Here is a 19030-nt window from a genome sequence, read left to right as displayed (position 1 = left end):
CCAAAGGATCGGAGAAGCATCTTAATATTCGGGAAGACAGAACCCGGTATAGGGCTGAAAGGATTTGGGTACCAAAATTTGGAGATATGAGAGAAATGGTACTTAGAGAAGCTCATAAAACCAGATACTCAATACATCCTGGAACGGGGAAGATGTACAAGGATCTCAAGAAACATTTTTGGTGGCCGGGTATGAAAGCCGATGTTGCTAAATACGTAGGAGAATGTTTGACGTGTTCTAAGGTCAAAGCTGAGCATCAGAAACCATCAGGTCTACTTCAACAACCCGAAATCCCGGAATGGAAATGGGAAAACATTACCATGGATTTCATCACTAAATTGCCAAGGACTGCAAGTGGTTTTGATACTATTTGGGTAATAGTTGATCGTCTCACCAAATCAGCACACTTTCTGCCAATAAGAGAAGATGACAAGATGGAGAAGTTAGCACGACTGTATTTGAAGGAAGTCGTCTCCAGACATGGAATACCAATCTCTATTATCTCTGATAGGGATGGCAGATTTATTTCAAGATTCTGGCAGACATTACAGCAAGCATTAGGAACTCGTCTAGACATGAGTACTGCCTATCATCCACAAACTGATGGGCAGAGCAAAAGGATGATACAAACACTTGAAGACATGCTACGAGCATGTGTTATTGATTTCGGAAACAGTTGGGATCGACATCTACCGTTAGCAGAATTTTCCTACAACAACAGCTACCATTCAAGCATTGAGATGGCACCGTTTGAAGCACTTTATGGTAGAAAGAGCAGGTCCCCGATTTGTTGGAGTGAAGTGGGGGATAGACAGATTACGGGTCCGGAGATAATACAAGAAACTACCGAGAAGATCATCCAAATTCAACAACGGTTGAAAACCGCCCAAAGTCGACAAAAGAGCTAAGCTGACATTAAAAGAAAAGATATAGAATTTGAAATTGGAGAGATGGTCATGCTTAAAGTTGCACCTTGGAAAGGCGTTGTTCGATTTGGTAAACGAGGGAAATTAAATTCAAGGTATATTGGACCATTCAAGATTATTGATCGTGTCGGACCAGTAGCTTACCGACTTGAATTACCTCAACAACTTGCGGATGTACATAACACTTTCCACATCTCGAATTTGAAGAAATGTTTTGCTAAAGAAGATCTCACTATTCCATTAGATGAAATCCAAATCAACGAAAAACTTCAATTCATCGAAGAACCCGTCGAAATAATAGATCGTGAAGTTAAAAGACTTAAGCAAAACAAGATACCAATTGTTAAGGTTCGATGGAATGCTCGTAGAGGACCTGAGTTCACCTGGGAACGAGAAGATCAGATGAAGAAGAAATACCCGCATTTATTTCCAGAAGATACGTCAACACCTCCAACTGCTTAAAATTTTGGGACGAAATTTATTTAACGGGTAGGTACTGTAGTGACCCGAACTTTTCCATGTTTATATATATATTAAATGAAATTGTTATTTACATGATTAAGTGTTTCTAACATGTTAAGCAATCAAACTTGTTAAGACTTGATTAATTGAAATAGGTTTCATATAGACAATTGACCACCCAAGTTGACCGGTGATTCACGAACGTTAAAACTTGTAAAAACTATATGATGACATATATAAGGATATATATATATATATATAGTTAACATGATATTATGATAAGTAAACATATCATTAAGTATATTAACAATGAACTACATATGTAAAAACAAGACTACTAACTTAATGATTTTGAAACGAGACATATATGTAACGATTATCGTTGTAACGACATTTAATGTATATATATCATATTAAGAGATATTTATACATCATAATATCATTATAATATAATAATTTAAAATCTCATTTGATATTATAAACATTGGGTTAACAACACTTAACAAGATCGTTAACCTAAAGGTTTCAAAACAACACTTACATGTAACGACTAACGATGACTTAACGACTCAGTTAAAATGTATATACATGTAGTGTTTTAATATGTATTCATACACTTTTGAAAGACTTCAAGACACTTATCAAAATACTTCTACTTAACAAAAATGCTTACAATTACATCCTCGTTCAGTTTCATCAACAATTCTACTCGTATGCACCCGTATTCGTACTCGTACAATACACAGCTTTTAGATGTATGTACTATTGGTATATACACTCCAATGATCAGCTCTTAGCAGCCCATGTGAGTCACCTAAAACATGTGGGAACCATCATTTGGCAACTAGCATGAAATATCTCATAAAATTACAAAAATATGAGTAATCATTCATGACTTATTTACATGAAAACAAAATTACATATCCTTTATATCTAATCCATACACCAACGACCAAAAACACCTACAAATACTTTCATTCTTCAATTTTCTTCATCTAATTGATCTCTCTCAAGTTCTATCTTCAAGTTCTAAGTGTTCTTCATAAATTCCAAAAGTTCTAGTTTCATAAAATCAAGAATACTTCCAAGATTGCAAGTTTACTTCCAAGTTTTCTAAATCCATTCCAAGTAATCATACAAGATCAAGAAACCTTTGTTACTTACAGTAGTTTATCTTTCTAATACAAGGTAATAATCATATTCAAACTTTAATTCAATTTCTATAACTATAACAATCTTATTTCGAGTGGAAATCTTACTTGAAATTGTTTTCGTGTCATGATTCTGCTTCAAGAACTTTCAAGCCATCCAAGGATCCTTTGAAGCTAGATCCATTTTTCTCATTTCCAGTAGGTTTATCCAAGAAACTTGAGGTAGTAATGATGTTCATAACATCATTCGATTCATACATAAAAAGCTGTCTTATTCAACGTTATAAACTTGTAATCAAGAGAACATAGTTTAGTTAATTCTAAACTTGTTCACAAATAAAGTTAATCCTTCTAACTAGACTTTTAAAATCAACTAAACACATGTTCTCTATCTATATGATATGCTAACTTAATGATTTAAAACCCAGAAACACGATAAACATCATAAAACTGGATATACGCCGTCGTAGTAAAACCGGGGGCTGTTTTGGTTGGGATAATTAAAAGCTAAGAAGAACTTTGATTTAAAAGCTATACTTCTGGAAAAATGATTTTTCTTATGAACATGAAACTATATCCAAAAATCAAGGTTAAACTCAAAGTGAAAGTATGTTTTTCAAAATGGACATCAAGATGTCGTTCTTTCGACGAAAATGACTACCTCTTTCAAAAGCGACTTGTAACTTGTATTTTCGACTATAAACTTATACTTTTTCTATTTAGATTCATAAATTTAAGTTCAATATGAAACTGTGGCCACTGGAATCACTCAAAACGGATTATAAACGAAGAAATGGCGAGTAAAACAAGATTGATAAAAACTACTCATTTTACCTACGTGAAAGTTAGTAATAAATCTATTCCAACCATAACCTAATCAACTTATATTGTATATTATGTAATCCTGAGATACCATAGACAAGTATACAATGTTTTGACCTATCATGTCGACCCATCTATATATATATATATATATATATTGCGGAACAACCATAGACACTCTATATGTGAATGTTGGAGTTAGCTATACAGGGTTGAGGTTGATTCCAAAATATATATATTGTTTGAGTTGTGATCAATACTGAGATACGTATACACTGGGTCGTGGATTGATTCAAGATAATATTTATCGATTTATTTCTGTACATCTAACTGTGGACAACTAGTTGTAGGTTACTAACGAGGACAGCTGACTTAATAAACTTAAAACATCAAAATGTATTAAAAGTTTTCTAAATATATTTTGAACATACTTTGATATATATGTATATATTGTTATAGGTTTGTGAATAAACCAGTGGCCAAGTCTTACTTCCCGACGAAGTAAAAATCTGTGAAAGTGAGTTATAGTCCCACTTTTAAAATCTAATATTTTTGGGATGAGAATACATGCAGGTTTTATAAATGATTTACAAAATAGACATAAGTACGTGAAACTACATTCTATGGTTGAATTATCAAAATCGAATATGCCCCTTTTTATTAAGTCTGTTAATCTAAGAATTAGGGAACAGACCCCCTAATTGACGCGAATCCTAAAGATAGATCTATTGGGCCTAACAAACCCCATCCAAAGTACCGGATGCTTTAGTACTTCGAAATTTATATCATATCCGAAGGGTGTCCCGAAATGATGGGGATATTCTTATATATGCATCTTGTTAATGTCGGTTACCAGGTGTTCACCATATGAATGATTTTTATCTCTATGTATGGGATGTGTATTGAAATATGAAATCTTGTGGTCTATTGTTACGATTTGATATATATAGGTTAAACCTATAACTCACCAACATTTTTGTTGACGTTTAAAGCATGTTTATTCTCAGGTGAATACTAAGAGCTTCCGCTGTTGCATAATAAAATAAGGACAAGATTTGGAGTCCATGTTTGTATGATATTGTGTAAAAACTGCATTCAAGAAATTGATTTCGATGTAACATATTTGTATTGTAAACCATTATGTAATGGTCGTCTGTAAACAGGATATTTTAGATTATCATTATTTGATAATCTACGTAAAGCTTTTTAAACCTTTATTTATGAAATAAAGGTTATGGTTTGTTTTAAAATGAATGCAGTCTTTGAAAAACGTCTCATATAGAGGTCAAAACTTCGCAACGAAATCAATTAATATGGAACGTTTTTAATCAATAAGAACGGTACATTTCAGTTGGTATCAGAGCGTTGGTCTTAGAGAACCAGAAAATTTGCATTAGTGTGTCTTATCGAGTTTGTTAGGATGCATTAGTGAGTCTGGACTTCGACCGTGTTTTCTTTAAAAATGATTGCTTAACATTTTTGTTGGAAACTATATATTATTAACATGTATATATTATGTGATATATTAATCTCTTAACATATTTGATATTGTGTGATAGATGTCTACCTCTAGCACAAATCCCATTGACTCACCTAATAATAACGAAGAGTCGAATATATATTGGACTGATTCACAAGTTCCCGAAGAGGAACCGGAAGAAGAATCAGAACCGGAAGAAGAATCAGAACCGGAAGAGGAGGAACCGGAGGAGGAAATAGAACCGGTGGGGGAAATAATAAAACGGTTAAGTAAAAGAAAATCCTCAACCAACCAACCAAGGTTAATTATGGTCAATGGTGTTTCCGCCAAGGAAGCAAAATATTGGGAGGATTACCAATTCTCCGATGAATCGGATTCCGACGAGAATTCCGATGATGTTATAGAAATTACCCCAACTGAATTTAAAAAGGCAAAAGAAAATAATAAGGTAAAGGGCATAAAAATAGAGAAATCAAATTCTAACCCTGATGAACTTTATATGTATCGTCAACCCCCGAAGTCCTTAAGTTGTAACAATGACCCGGGAACCTCTAAACCACCAGGTTTTTCTAAACCGTTGTGGAAAACGACAGCTAGTATTAGGGGAACATCATATATCCCTAAAAACTTGGCAAAACGAACCAAAACCTAAGAAGAAGAAACGAGCGAGTCAGAATAAGATAGTTGTATTCGTATGGTGTAATATATGTAATATAGTGTGCTTATGCTTTATGATATATGTAAAAATTGCTTGTATTAATAAGTATTTTTTTTTATGAATCTAACTCTTGTCTATTTTACAGTATAAACACACAAAATGGGTAGACAACCCAATATTTTAAGAGACCTACCCGGAGACATGATTGATGAAATCTTGTCTAGAGTCGATCAGAATTCTTCGGCACAACTATTTACGGCGAAATCAGTTTGTAAGACATTCGAAGAACGTTCCAAGAATGCCTTGGTTTATAAGAGACTTTCGTTTGAAAGATGGGGGATATCACATTGGGAAACCCATAAGTTACGATGTGTTTACTTTGACGCAGATATTGCGGGGAACCCAAGTGCTATTTTACGCAACGGGTTAAGAAATTATTTTGACTCAATGTATCCGAACATAGGACTTCATGATTTAGAAAAAGCGGCTAACATGCAACATAAAGAAGCATGTTATGCTTACGGGTTAGTAATGTTCGCTTCTCACCAAAGTGAGAACAAGAACATCGGGCTACAACTATTAAACAAAACATTTCCACAAGTAACGGACTCAGTAGTTGGGGTGAGAAACAAGGTTTTTAGATTGTTACAGGACTGTTGGACATTACATAACCTTCATCCTTTTGACGACGTTACAACACGTTGTCATACTATCGGTCACAACGGTTACGTTCCACAAGACCAAGGATGGGAAGTAGTATTAGTAAAACCAGAATGCATGACTTGTTTCTGGACGTATGAATTACGTGTCTTTGTTGCCTTTGCTGAACGCCTTATTTATTAACTAGAATTATCTTCGCTACTACTTTGTATCAAAGTTTTATGTGCTATATTTCATGCTATATGTAAAATAGCAGTATTATAAGTTTGCAAGTTATTGTATAAAGGTTTGAATATGATATATTTTTTTTTGTGATTAGTTTTTCATTTAGAATTGTAGTAGTTGAAATGGTATGTTAGCTACTAAGTATGAACTTAACGAGTAGGTACTACCCGAATTAAAGAGTATAAAACGCTAATATGAAGAAATAGCTTTTATAAATAAGTTCATATTACGCTACGAAATACTATTGACTACTCTTGATATTCTATATGATTAACTCGTTTCATTTGACTATTTTGAAGGAAATGGCACCGACTACTCGACACACCTTGAATATGAGTGAAGAGGAATTTCGTGCCTTTCTTGCTTCAAACATAGCCGCAGTACAGGCTGCGCTACATACCAACAATAACCTTGGATCTAGCAGTACAGGAAATCGTGTAGGATGCACCTACAAAGAATTCACTGCCTGCAAACCTTTGGAATTTGATGGAACAGAAGGACCGATCGGATTGAAACGGTGGACCGAGAAGGTCGAATCGGTGTTTGCCATAAGTAAGTGTACTGAAGAGGACAAAGTGAAGTACGATATGCATACCTTCACAGGTTCTGCGTTAACATGGTGGAATACCTATCTAGAGCAAGTGGGACAAGATGATGCTTACGCACTACCGTGGTCAGTATTCAAGCACTTGATGAATGAGAAGTACCGTCCCAGAACCGAGGTCAATAAGCTCAAGACAGAACTTAGAGGGTTACGAACCCAAGGATTTGATATTACCACGTACGAAAGACGATTCACAGAAATGTGCTTATTGTGTCCGGGAGCGTTCGAAGATGAGGAAGAGAAGATCGACGCGTTTGTGAAAGGATTACCGGAAAGAATTCAAGAAGATATAAGTTCACACGAGCCCGCCTCCATACAACAGGCATGTAGAATGGCTCACAAACTAGTGAACCAGATTGAAGAAAGAATTAAAGAACAGACTGCTAAAGAGGCCAATGTGAAGCAAGTCAAAAGAAAGTGGGAGGAAAACGGTGATAAGAATCACCAATACAACAACAACAGCAATTACAATAATAATCGCAACAACTATCCCAAAAATCGCAACATCAATCGCAACTACAACAAACGGCCCAACAACAACAACAACAACAACAACAACAACAGCAGCAACTACAACTACAACAATCATCCCAACAACAATAACAACCGCAACAACAACAACAACAATCAGAAGCAGCTATGCCAAAGGTGTAAAAAGTATCACTCGGGGTTCTGCACCAAATTTTGCAACAAGTGTAAAAGAAATGGTCATAGCGTGGTGAAGTGTGAGGTCTACGGACCAGGGGTTAATAGAACGAAAGGAACAAATGGTGTCGGAACCAGTAATGGCAGAGCAAGTAGTGTCGGAGCAAGTTATGCCAATGTAGTTTGTTATAAATGTGGAAAACCGGGCCACATTATTAGAAATTGCCCAAACCAGGAGAACACGAATGGACAAGGCCGCGGAAGAGTTTTCAATATTAATGCAGCAGAGGCACAGGAAGACCCGGAGCTTGTTACGGGTACGTATCTTATTGACAATAAATCTGCTTACGTTTTATTTGATTCGGGTGCGGATAGAAGCTATATGAGTAGAGATTTTTGTGCTAAATTAAGTTGTCCATTGACGCCGTTGGATAGTAAATTTTTACTCGAATTAGCAAACGGTAAATTAATTTCAGCAGATAATATATGCCGGAATCGAGAAATTAAACTGGGTAGCGAAATATTTAAGATTGACTTGATACCAGTAGAATTAGGGAGTTTTGATGTGATAATCGGTATGGACTGGTTGAAAGAAGTGAAAGCAGAGATCGTTTGTTACAAAAATGCAATTCGCATTATACGAGAAAAAGGAAAACCCTTAATGGTGTACGGAGAAAAGGGCAACACGAAGCTACATCTTATTAGTAATTTGAAGGCACAAAAACTAATAAGAAAAGGTTTCTATGCTGTTCTAGCACACGTCCAGAAAGTACAAACTGAAGAAAAGAGCATCAATGATGTTCCCGTCGCAAAAGAATTTCCCGATGTATTTCCGAAAGAATTACCGGGATTACCCCCACATCGATCCGTTGAATTTCAAATAGATCTTGTACCAGGAGCTGCACCAATAGCTCGTGCTCCTTACAGACTCGCACCCAGCGAGATGAAAGAACTGCAAAGTCAATTACAAGAACTTTTAGAACGTGGTTTCATTCGACCAAGCACATCACCGTGGGGAGCTCCTGTTTTGTTTGTCAAGAAGAAAGATGGTACATTCAGGTTGTGTATCGACTACCGAGAGTTGAACAAACTTACCATCAAGAACCGCTACCCACTACCGAGAATCGACGACTTATTTGATCAACTACAAGGCTCGTCTGTTTATTCAAAGATTGACTTACGTTCCGGGTATCATCAAATGAGGGTGAAAGAAGATGATATTCCAAAGACTGCTTTTAGGACGCGTTATGGTCATTACGAGTTTATGGTTATGCCGTTTGGATTGACTAACGCACCAGCTGTGTTCATGGACCTTATGAACCGAGAGTGTGGACCATACCTTGACAAGTTTGTCATTGTTTTCATTGATGACATACTTATTTACTCAAAGAATGACCAAAAACACGGTGAACATTTGAGAAAGGTGTTAGAAGTATTGAGGAAGGAAGAATTGTACGCTAAGTTTTCAAAGTGTGCATTTTGGTTGGAAGAAGTTCAATTCTTCGGTCACATAGTGAACAAAGAAGGTATTAAGGTGGATCCGGCAAAGATAGAAACTGTTGAAAAGTGGGAAACCCCGAAAACTCCGAAACACATACGCCAGTTTTTAGGACTAGCTGGTTACTACAGAAGGTTCATCCAAGACTTTTCCAGAATAGCAAAACCCTTGACTGCATTAACGCATAAAGGGAAGAAATTTGAATGGAACGATGAACAAGAGAAAGCGTTTCAGTTATTGAATAAAAAGCTAACTACGGCACCTATATTGTCATTGCCTAAAGGGAATGATGATTTTGTGATTTATTGTGATGAATCAAAGCAAGGTATCGGTTGTGTATTAATGCAACGAACAAAGGTGAATGCTTATGCGTCTAGACAATTGAAGATTCACGAACAAAATTATACGACGCATGATTTGGAATTAGGCGCGGTTGTTTTTGCATTAAAGACTTGGAGGCACTACTTATATGGGGTCAAAAGTATTATATATACCGACCACAAAAGTCTTCAACACATATTTAATCAGAAACAACTGAATATGAGGCAGCGTAGGTGGATTGAATTGTTGAATGATTACGACTTTGAGATTCGTTACCACCCGGGGAAGGCAAATGTGGTAGCCGACGCCTTGAGCAGGAAGGACAGAGAACCCATTCGAGTAAAATCTATGAATATAATGATTCACAATAACCTTAATACTCAAATAAAGGAGGCGCAACAAGGAGTTTTAAAAGAGGGAAATTTAAAGGATGAAATACCCAAAGGATCGGAGAAGCATCTTAATATTCGGGAAGACGGAACCCGGTATAGGGCTGAAAGGATTTGGGTACCAAAATTTGGAGATATGAGAGAAATGGTACTTAGAGAAGCTCATAAAACCAGATACTCAATACATCCTGGAACGGGGAAGATGTACAAGGATCTCAAGAAACATTTTTGGTGGCCGGGTATGAAAGCCGATGTTGCTAAATACGTAGGAGAATGTTTGACGTGTTCTAAGGTCAAAGCTGAGCATCAGAAACCATCAGGTCTACTTCAACAACCCGAAATCCCGGAATGGAAATGGGAAAACATTACCATGGATTTCATCACTAAATTGCCAAGGACTGCAAGTGGTTTTGATACTATTTGGGTAATAGTTGATCGTCTCACCAAATCAGCACACTTTCTGCCAATAAGAGAAGATGACAAGATGGAGAAGTTAGCACGACTGTATTTGAAGGAAGTCGTCTCCAGACATGGAATACCAATCTCTATTATCTCTTATAGGGATGGCAGATTTATTTCAAGATTCTGGCAGACATTACAGCAAGCATTAGGAACTCGTCTAGACATGAGTACTGCCTATCATCCACAAACTGATGGGCAGAGCGAAAGGACGATACAAACGCTTGAAGACATGCTACGAGCATGTGTTATTGATTTCGGAAACAGTTGGGATCGACATCTACCGTTAGCAGAATTTTCCTACAACAACAGCTACCATTCAAGCATTGAGATGGCACCGTTTGAAGCACTTTATGGTAGAAAGTGCATGTCCCCGATTTGTTGGAGTGAAGTGGGGGATAGACAGATTACGGGTCCGGAGATAATACAAGAAACTACCGAGAAGATCATCCAAATTCAACAACGGTTGAAAACCGCCCAAAGTCGACAAAAGAGCTACGCTGACATTAAAAGAAAAGATATAGAATTTGAAATTGGAGAGATGGTCATGCTTAAAGTTGCACCTTGGAAAGGCGTTGTTCGATTTGGTAAACGAGGGAAATTAAATTCAAGGTATATTGGACCATTCAAGATTATTGATCGTGTCGGACCAGTAGCTTACCGACTTGAATTACCTCAACAACTTGCGGATGTACATAACACTTTCCACATCTCAAATTTGAAGAAATGTTTTGCTAAAGAAGATCTCACTATTCCATTAGATGAAATCCAAATCAACGAAAAACTTCAATTCATCGAAGAACCCGTCGAAATAATAGATCGTGAAGTTAAAAGACTTAAGCAAAACAAGATACCAATTGTTAAGCTTCGATGGAATGCTCGTAGAGGACCTGAGTTCACCTGGGAACGAGAAGATCAGATGAAGAAGAAATACCCGCATTTATTTCCAGAAGATACGTCAACACCTCCAACTGCTTAAAATTTCGGGACGAAATTTATTTAACGGGTAGGTACTGTAGTGACCCGAACTTTTCCATGTTTATATATATATTAAATGAAATTGTTATTTACATGATTAAGTGTTTCTAACATGTTAAGCAATCAAACTTGTTAAGACTTGATTAATTGAAATAGGTTTCATATAGACAATTGACCACCCAAGTTGACCGGTGATTCACGAACGTTAAAACTTGTAAAAACTATATGATGACATATATAAGGATATATATATATAGTTAACATGATATTATGATAAGTAAACATATCATTAAGTATATTAACAATGAACTACATATGTAAAAACAAGACTACTAACTTAATGATTTTGAAACGAGACATATATGTAACGATTATCGTTGTAACGACATTTAATGTATATATATCATATTAAGAGATATTTATACATCATAATATCATTATAATATAATAATTTAAAATCTCATTTGATATTATAAACATTGGGTTAACAACACTTAACAAGATCGTTAACCTAAAGGTTTCAAAACAACACTTACATGTAACGACTAACGATGACTTAACGACTCAGTTAAAATGTATATACATGTAGTGTTTTAATATGTATTCATACACTTTTGAAAGACTTCAAGACACTTATCAAAATACTTCTACTTAACAAAAATGCTTACAATTACATCCTCGTTCAGTTTCATCAACAATTCTACTCGTATGCACCCGTATTCGTACTCGTACAATACACAGCTTTTAGATGTATGTACTATTGGTATATACACTCCAATGATCAGCTCTTAGCAGCCCATGTGAGTCACCTAAAACATGTGGGAACCATCATTTGGCAACTAGCATGAAATATCTCATAAAATTACAAAAATATGAGTAATCATTCATGACTTATTTACATGAAAACAAAATTACATATCCTTTATATCTAATCCATACACCAACGACCAAAAACACCTACAAACACTTTCATTCTTCAATTTTCTTCATCTAATTGATCTCTCTCAAGTTCTATCTTCAAGTTCTAAGTGTTCTTCATAAATTCCAAAAGTTCTAGTTTCATAAAATCAAGAATACTTCCAAGATTGCAAGTTTACTTCCAAGTTTTCTAAATCCATTCCAAGTAATCATACAAGATCAAGAAACCTTTGTTACTTACAGTAGTTTATCTTTCTAATACAAGGTAATAATCATATTCAAACTTTAATTCAATTTCTATAACTATAACAATCTTATTTCGAGTGGAAATCTTACTTGAAATTGTTTTCGTGTCATGATTCTGCTTCAAGAACTTTCAAGCCATCCAAGGATCCTTTAAAGCTAGATCCATTTTTCTCAATTCCAGTAGGTTTATCCAAGGAACTTGAGGTAGTAATGATGTTCATAACATCATTCGATTCATACATAAAAAGCTGTCTTATTCAACGTTATAAACTTGTAATCACTAGAACATAGTTTAGTTAATTCTAAACTTGTTCACAAATAAAGTTAATCCTTCTAACTAGACTTTTAAAATCAACTAAACACATGTTCTCTATCTATATGATATGCTAACTTAATGATTTAAAACCCAGAAACACGATAAACATCATAAAACTGGATATACGCCGTCGTAGTAAAACCGGGGGCTGTTTTGGTTGGGATAATTAAAAGCTAAGAAGAACTTTGATTTAAAATCTATACTTCTGGAAAAATGATTTTTCTTATGAACATGAAACTATATCCAAAAATCATGGTTAAACTCAAAGTGAAAGTATGTTTTTCAAAATGGTCATCAAGATGTCGTTCTTTCGACGGAAATGACTACCTCTTTCAAAAGCGACTTGTAACTTGTATTTTCGACTATAAACTTATACTTTTTCTATTTAGATTCATAAATTTAAGTTCAATATGAAACCGTGGCCACTGGAATCACTCAAAACGGATTATAAACGAAGAAATGGCGAGTAAAACAAGATTGATAAAAACTACTCATTTTACCTACGTGAAAGTTAGTAATAAATCTATTCCAACCATAACCTAATCAACTTATATTGTATATTATGTAATCCTGAGATACCATAGACACGTATACAATGTTTCGACCTATCATGTCGACCCATCTATATATATATATATATATATATATATATATATATATATATATATATATATATATATATATATATATATATATATATATATATTGCGGAACAACCATAGACACTCTATATGTGAATGTTGGAGTTAGCTATACAGGGTTGAGGTTGATTCCAAAATATATATATAGTTTGAGTTGTGATCAATACTGAGATACGTATACACTGGGTCGTGGATTGATTCAAGATAATATTTATCAATTTATTTCTGTACATCTAACTGTGAACAACTAGTTGTAGGTTACTAACGAGGACAGCTGACTTAATAAACTTAAAACATCAAAATGTATTAAAAGTTTTCTAAATATATTTTGAACATACTTTGATATATATGTATATATTGTTATAGGTTTGTGAATAAACCAGTGGACAAGTCTTACTTCCCGACGAAGTAAAAATCTGTGAAAGTGAGTTATAGTCCCACTTTTAAAATCTAATATTTTTGGGATGAGAATACATGCAGGTTTTATAAATGATTTACAAAATAGACACAAGTACGTGAAACTACATTCTATGGTTGAATTATCGAAATCGAATATGCCCCTTTTTATTAAGTCTGTTAATCTAAGAATTAGGGAACAGACCCCCTAATTGACGCGAATCCTAAAGATAGATCTATTGGGCCTAACAAACCCCATCCAAAGTACCGGATGCTTTAGTACTTCGAAATTTATATCATATCCGAAGGGTGTCCCGAAATGATGGGGATATTCTTATATATGCATCTTGTTAATGTCGGTTACCAGGTGTTCACCATATGAATGATTTTTATCTCTATGTATGGGATGTGTATTGAAATATGAAATCTTGTGGTCTATTGTTACGATTTGATATATATAGGTTAAACCTATAACTCACCAACATTTTTGTTGACGTTTAAAGCATGTTTATTCTCAGGTGAATACTAAGAGCTTCCGCTGTTGCATAATAAAATAAGGACAAGATTTGGAGTCCATGTTTGTATGATATTGTGTAAAAACTGCATTCAAGAAATTGATTTCGATGTAACATATTTGTATTGTAAACCATTATGTAATGGTCGTGTGTAAACAGGATATTTTAGATTATCATTATTTGATAATCTACGTAAAGCTTTTTAAACCTTTATTTATGAAATAAAGGTTATGGTTTGTTTTAAAATGAATGCAGTCTTTGAAAAACGTCTCATATAGAGGTCAAAACTTCGCAACGAAATCAATTAATATGGAACGTTTTTAATCAATAAGAACGGTACATTTCAGTTGGTATCAGAGCGTTGGTCTTAGAGAACCAGAAAATTTGCATTAGTGTGTCTTATCGAGTTTGTTAGGATGCATTAGTGAGTCTGGACTTCGACCGTGTTTTCTTTAAAAATGATTGCTTAACATTTTTGTTGGAAACTATATATTATTAACATGTATATATTATGTGATATATTAATCTCTTAACATGTTTGATATTGTGTGATAGATGTCTACCTCTAGCACAAATCCCATTGACTCACCTAATAATAACGAAGAGTCGAATATATATTGGACTGATTCACAAGTTCCCGAAGAGGAACCGGAAGAAGAATCAGAACCGGAAGAAGAATCAGAACCGGAAGAGGAGGAACCGGAGGAGGAAATAGAACCGGTGGGGGAAATAATAAAACGGTTAAGTAAAAGAAAATCCTCAACCAACCGACCAAGGTTAATTATGGTCAATGGTGTTTCCGCCAAGGAAGCAAAATATTGGGAGGATTACCAATTCTCCGATGAATCGGATTCCGACGAGAATTCCGATGATGTTATAGAAATTACCCCAACTGAATTTAAAAAGGCAAAAGAAAATAATAAGGTAAAGGGCATAAAAATAGAGAAATCAAATTCTAACCCTGATGAACTTTATATGTATCGTCAACCCCCGAAGTCCTTAAGTTGTAACAATGACCCGGGAACCTCTAAACCACCAGGTTTTTCTAAACCGTTGTGGAAAACGACAGCTAGTATTAGGGGAACATCATATATCCCTAAAAACTTGGCAAAACGAACCAAAACCGAAGAAGAAGAAACGAGCGAGTCGGAATAAGATAGTTGTATTCGTATGGTGTAATATATGTAATATAGTGTGCTTATGCTTTATGATATATGTAAAAATTGCTTGTATTAATAAGTATTTTTTTTTATGAATCTAACTCTTGTCTATTTTACAGTATAAACACACAAAATGGGTAGACAACCCAATATTTTAAGAGACCTACCCGGAGACATGATTGATGAAATCTTGTCTAGAGTCGATCAGAATTCTTCGGCACAACTATTTACGGCGAAATCAGTTTGTAAGACATTCGAAGAACGTTCCAAGAATGCCTTGGTTTATAAGAGACTTTCGTTTGAAAGATGGGGGATATCACATTGGGAAACCCATAAGTTACGATGTGTTTACTTTGACGCAGATATTGCGGGGAACCCAAGTGCTATTTTACGCAACGGGTTAAGAAATTATTTTGACTCAATGTATCCGAACATAGGACTTCATGATTTAGAAAAAGCGGCTAACATGCAACATAAAGAAGCATATTATGCTTACGGGTTAGTAATGTTCGCTTCTCACCAAAGTGAGAACAAGAACATCGGGCTACAACTATTAAACAAAACATTTCCACAAGTAACGGACTCAGTAGTTGGGGTGAGAAACAAGGTTTTTAGATTGTTACAGGACTGTTGGACATTACATAACCTTCATCCTTTTGACGACGTTACAACACGTTGTCATACTATCGGTCACAACGGTTACGTTCCACAAGACCAAGGATGGGAAGTAGTATTAGTAAAACCAGACTGGACGTATGAATTACGTGTCTTTGTTGCCTTTGCTGAACGCCTTATTTATTAACTAGAATTATCTTCGCAACTACTTTGTATCAAAGTTTTATGTGCTATATTTCATGCTATATGTAAAATAGCAGTATTATAAGTTTGCAAGTTATTGTATAAAGGTTTGAATATGATATATTTTTTTTTGTGATTAGTTTTTCATTTAGAATTGTAGTAGTTGAAATGGTATGTTAGCTACTAAGTATGAACTTAACGAGTAGGTACTACCCGAATTAAAGAGTATAAAACGCTAATATGAAGAAATAGCTTTTATAAATAAGTTCATATTACGCTACGAAATACTATTGACTACTCTTGATATTCTATATGATTAACTCGTTTCATTTGACTATTTTGAAGGAAATGGCACCGACTACTCGACACACCTTGAATATGAGTGAAGAGGAATTTCGTGCCTTTCTTGCTTCAAACATAGCCGCAGTACAGGCTGCGCTACATACCAACAATAACCTTGGATCTAGCAGTACAGGAAATCGTGTAGGATGCACCTACAAAGAATTCACTGCCTGCAAACCTTTAGAATTTGATGGAACAGAAGGACCGATCGGATTGAAACGGTGGACCGAGAAGGTCGAATCGGTGTTTGCCATAAGTAAGTGTACTAAAGAGGACAAAGTGAAGTATGCTACGCATACCTTCACAGGTTCTGTGTTAACATGGTGGAATACATATCTAGAGCAAGTGGGACAAGATGATGCTTACGCACTACCGTGGTCAGCATTCAAGCACTTGATGAACGAGAAGTACCGTCCCAGAACCGAGGTCAATAAGCTCAAGACAGAACTTAGAGGGTTACGAACCCAAGGATTTGATATTACCACGTACGAAAGACGATTCACAGAATTGTGCTTATTGTGTCCGGGAGCGTTCGAAGATGAGGAAGAGAAGATCGACGCGTTTGTGAAAGGATTACCGGAAAGAATTCAAGAAGATATAAGTTCACACGAGCCCGCCTCCATACAACAGGCATGTAGAATGGCTCACAAACTAGTGAACCAGATTGAAGAAAGAATTAAAGAACAGACTGCTGAAGAGGCCAATGTGAAGCAAGTCAAAAGAAAGTGGGAGGAAAACGGTGATAAGAATCACCAATACAACAACAACAGCAATTACAACAATTATCGCAACAACTATCCCAACAATCGCAACATCAATCGCAACTACAACAAACGGCCCAACAACAACAACAACAACAACAACAACAACAACAACAACAACAACAACAACAACAACAACAACAACAACAACAACAACAACAACAACAACAACAACAACAACAACAACAACAACAACAACAGCAGCAACTACAACAATCATCCCAACAACAATAACAACCGCAACAACAACAACAACAATCAGAAGCAGCTATGCCAAAGGTGTGAAAAGTATCACTCGGGGTTCTGCACCAAATTTTGCAACAAGTGTAAAAGAAATGGTCATAGCGCGGTGAAGTGTGAGGTCTACGGACCAGGGGTTAACAGAACGAAAGGAACAAATGGTGTCGGAACCAGTAATGGCGGAGCAAGTAGTGTCGGAGCAAGTTATGCCAATCTAGTTTGTTATAAATGTGGAAAACCGGGCCACATTATTAGAAATTTCCCGAACCAGGAGAACACGAATGGACAAGGCCGCGGAAGAGTTTTCAATATTAATGCAGCAGAGGCACAGGAAGACCCAGAGCTTGTTACGGGTACGTTTCTTATTGACAATAAATCTGCTTACGTTTTATTTGATTCGGGTGCGGATAGAAGCTATATGAGTAGAGATTTTTGTGCTAAATTAAGTTGTCCATTGACGCCGTTGGATAGTAAATTTTTACTCGAATTAGCAAACGGTAAATTAATTTCAGCAGATAATATATGCCGGAATCGAGAAATTAAACTAGGTAGCGAAATATTTAAGATTGACTTGATACCAGTAGAATTAGGGAGTTTTGATGTGATAATCGGTATGGACTGGTTGAAAGAAGTGAAAGCAGAGATCGTTTGTTACAAAAATGCAATTTGCATTATACGAGAAAAAGGAAAACCCTTAATGGTGTACGGAGAAAAGGGCAACACGAAGCTACATCTTATTAGTAATTTGAAGGCACAAAAACTAATAAGAAAAGGTTGCTATGCTGTTCTAGCACACGTCGAGAAAGTACAAACTGAAGAAAAGAGCATCAATGATGTTCCCGTCGCAAAAGAATTTCCCGATGTATTTCCGAAAGAATTACCGGGATTACCCCCACATCGATCCGTTGAATTTCAAATAGATCTTGTACCAGGAGCTGCACCAATAGCTCGTGCTCCTTACAGACTCGCACCCAGCGAGATGAAAGAACTGCAAAGTCAATTACAAGAACTTTTAGAACGTGGTTTCATTCGACCAAGCACATCACCGTGGGGAGCTCCTGTTTTGTTTGTCAAGAAGAAAGATGGTACATTCAGGTTGTGTATCGACTACCGAGAGTTGAACAAACTTACCATCAAGAACCGCTACCCACTACCGAGAATCGACGACTTATTTGATCAACTACAAGGCTCGTCTGTTTATTCAAAGATTGACTTACGTTCTGGGTATCATCAAATGCGGGTGAAAGAAGATGATATTCCAAAGACTGCTTTTAGGACGCGTTATGGTCATTACGAGTTTATGGTTATGCCGTTTGGATTGACTAACGCACCAGCTGTGTTCATGGACCTTATGAACCGAGTGTGTGGACCATACCTTGACAAGTTTGTCATTGTTTTCATTGATGACATACTTATTTA

Source organism: Rutidosis leptorrhynchoides, chromosome 2, assembly GCF_046630445.1.
Source record: "Rutidosis leptorrhynchoides isolate AG116_Rl617_1_P2 chromosome 2, CSIRO_AGI_Rlap_v1, whole genome shotgun sequence".
Classification (NCBI taxonomy): Eukaryota; Viridiplantae; Streptophyta; class Magnoliopsida; order Asterales; family Asteraceae; genus Rutidosis; species Rutidosis leptorrhynchoides.
This window is presented reverse-complemented; position numbering follows the sequence as displayed.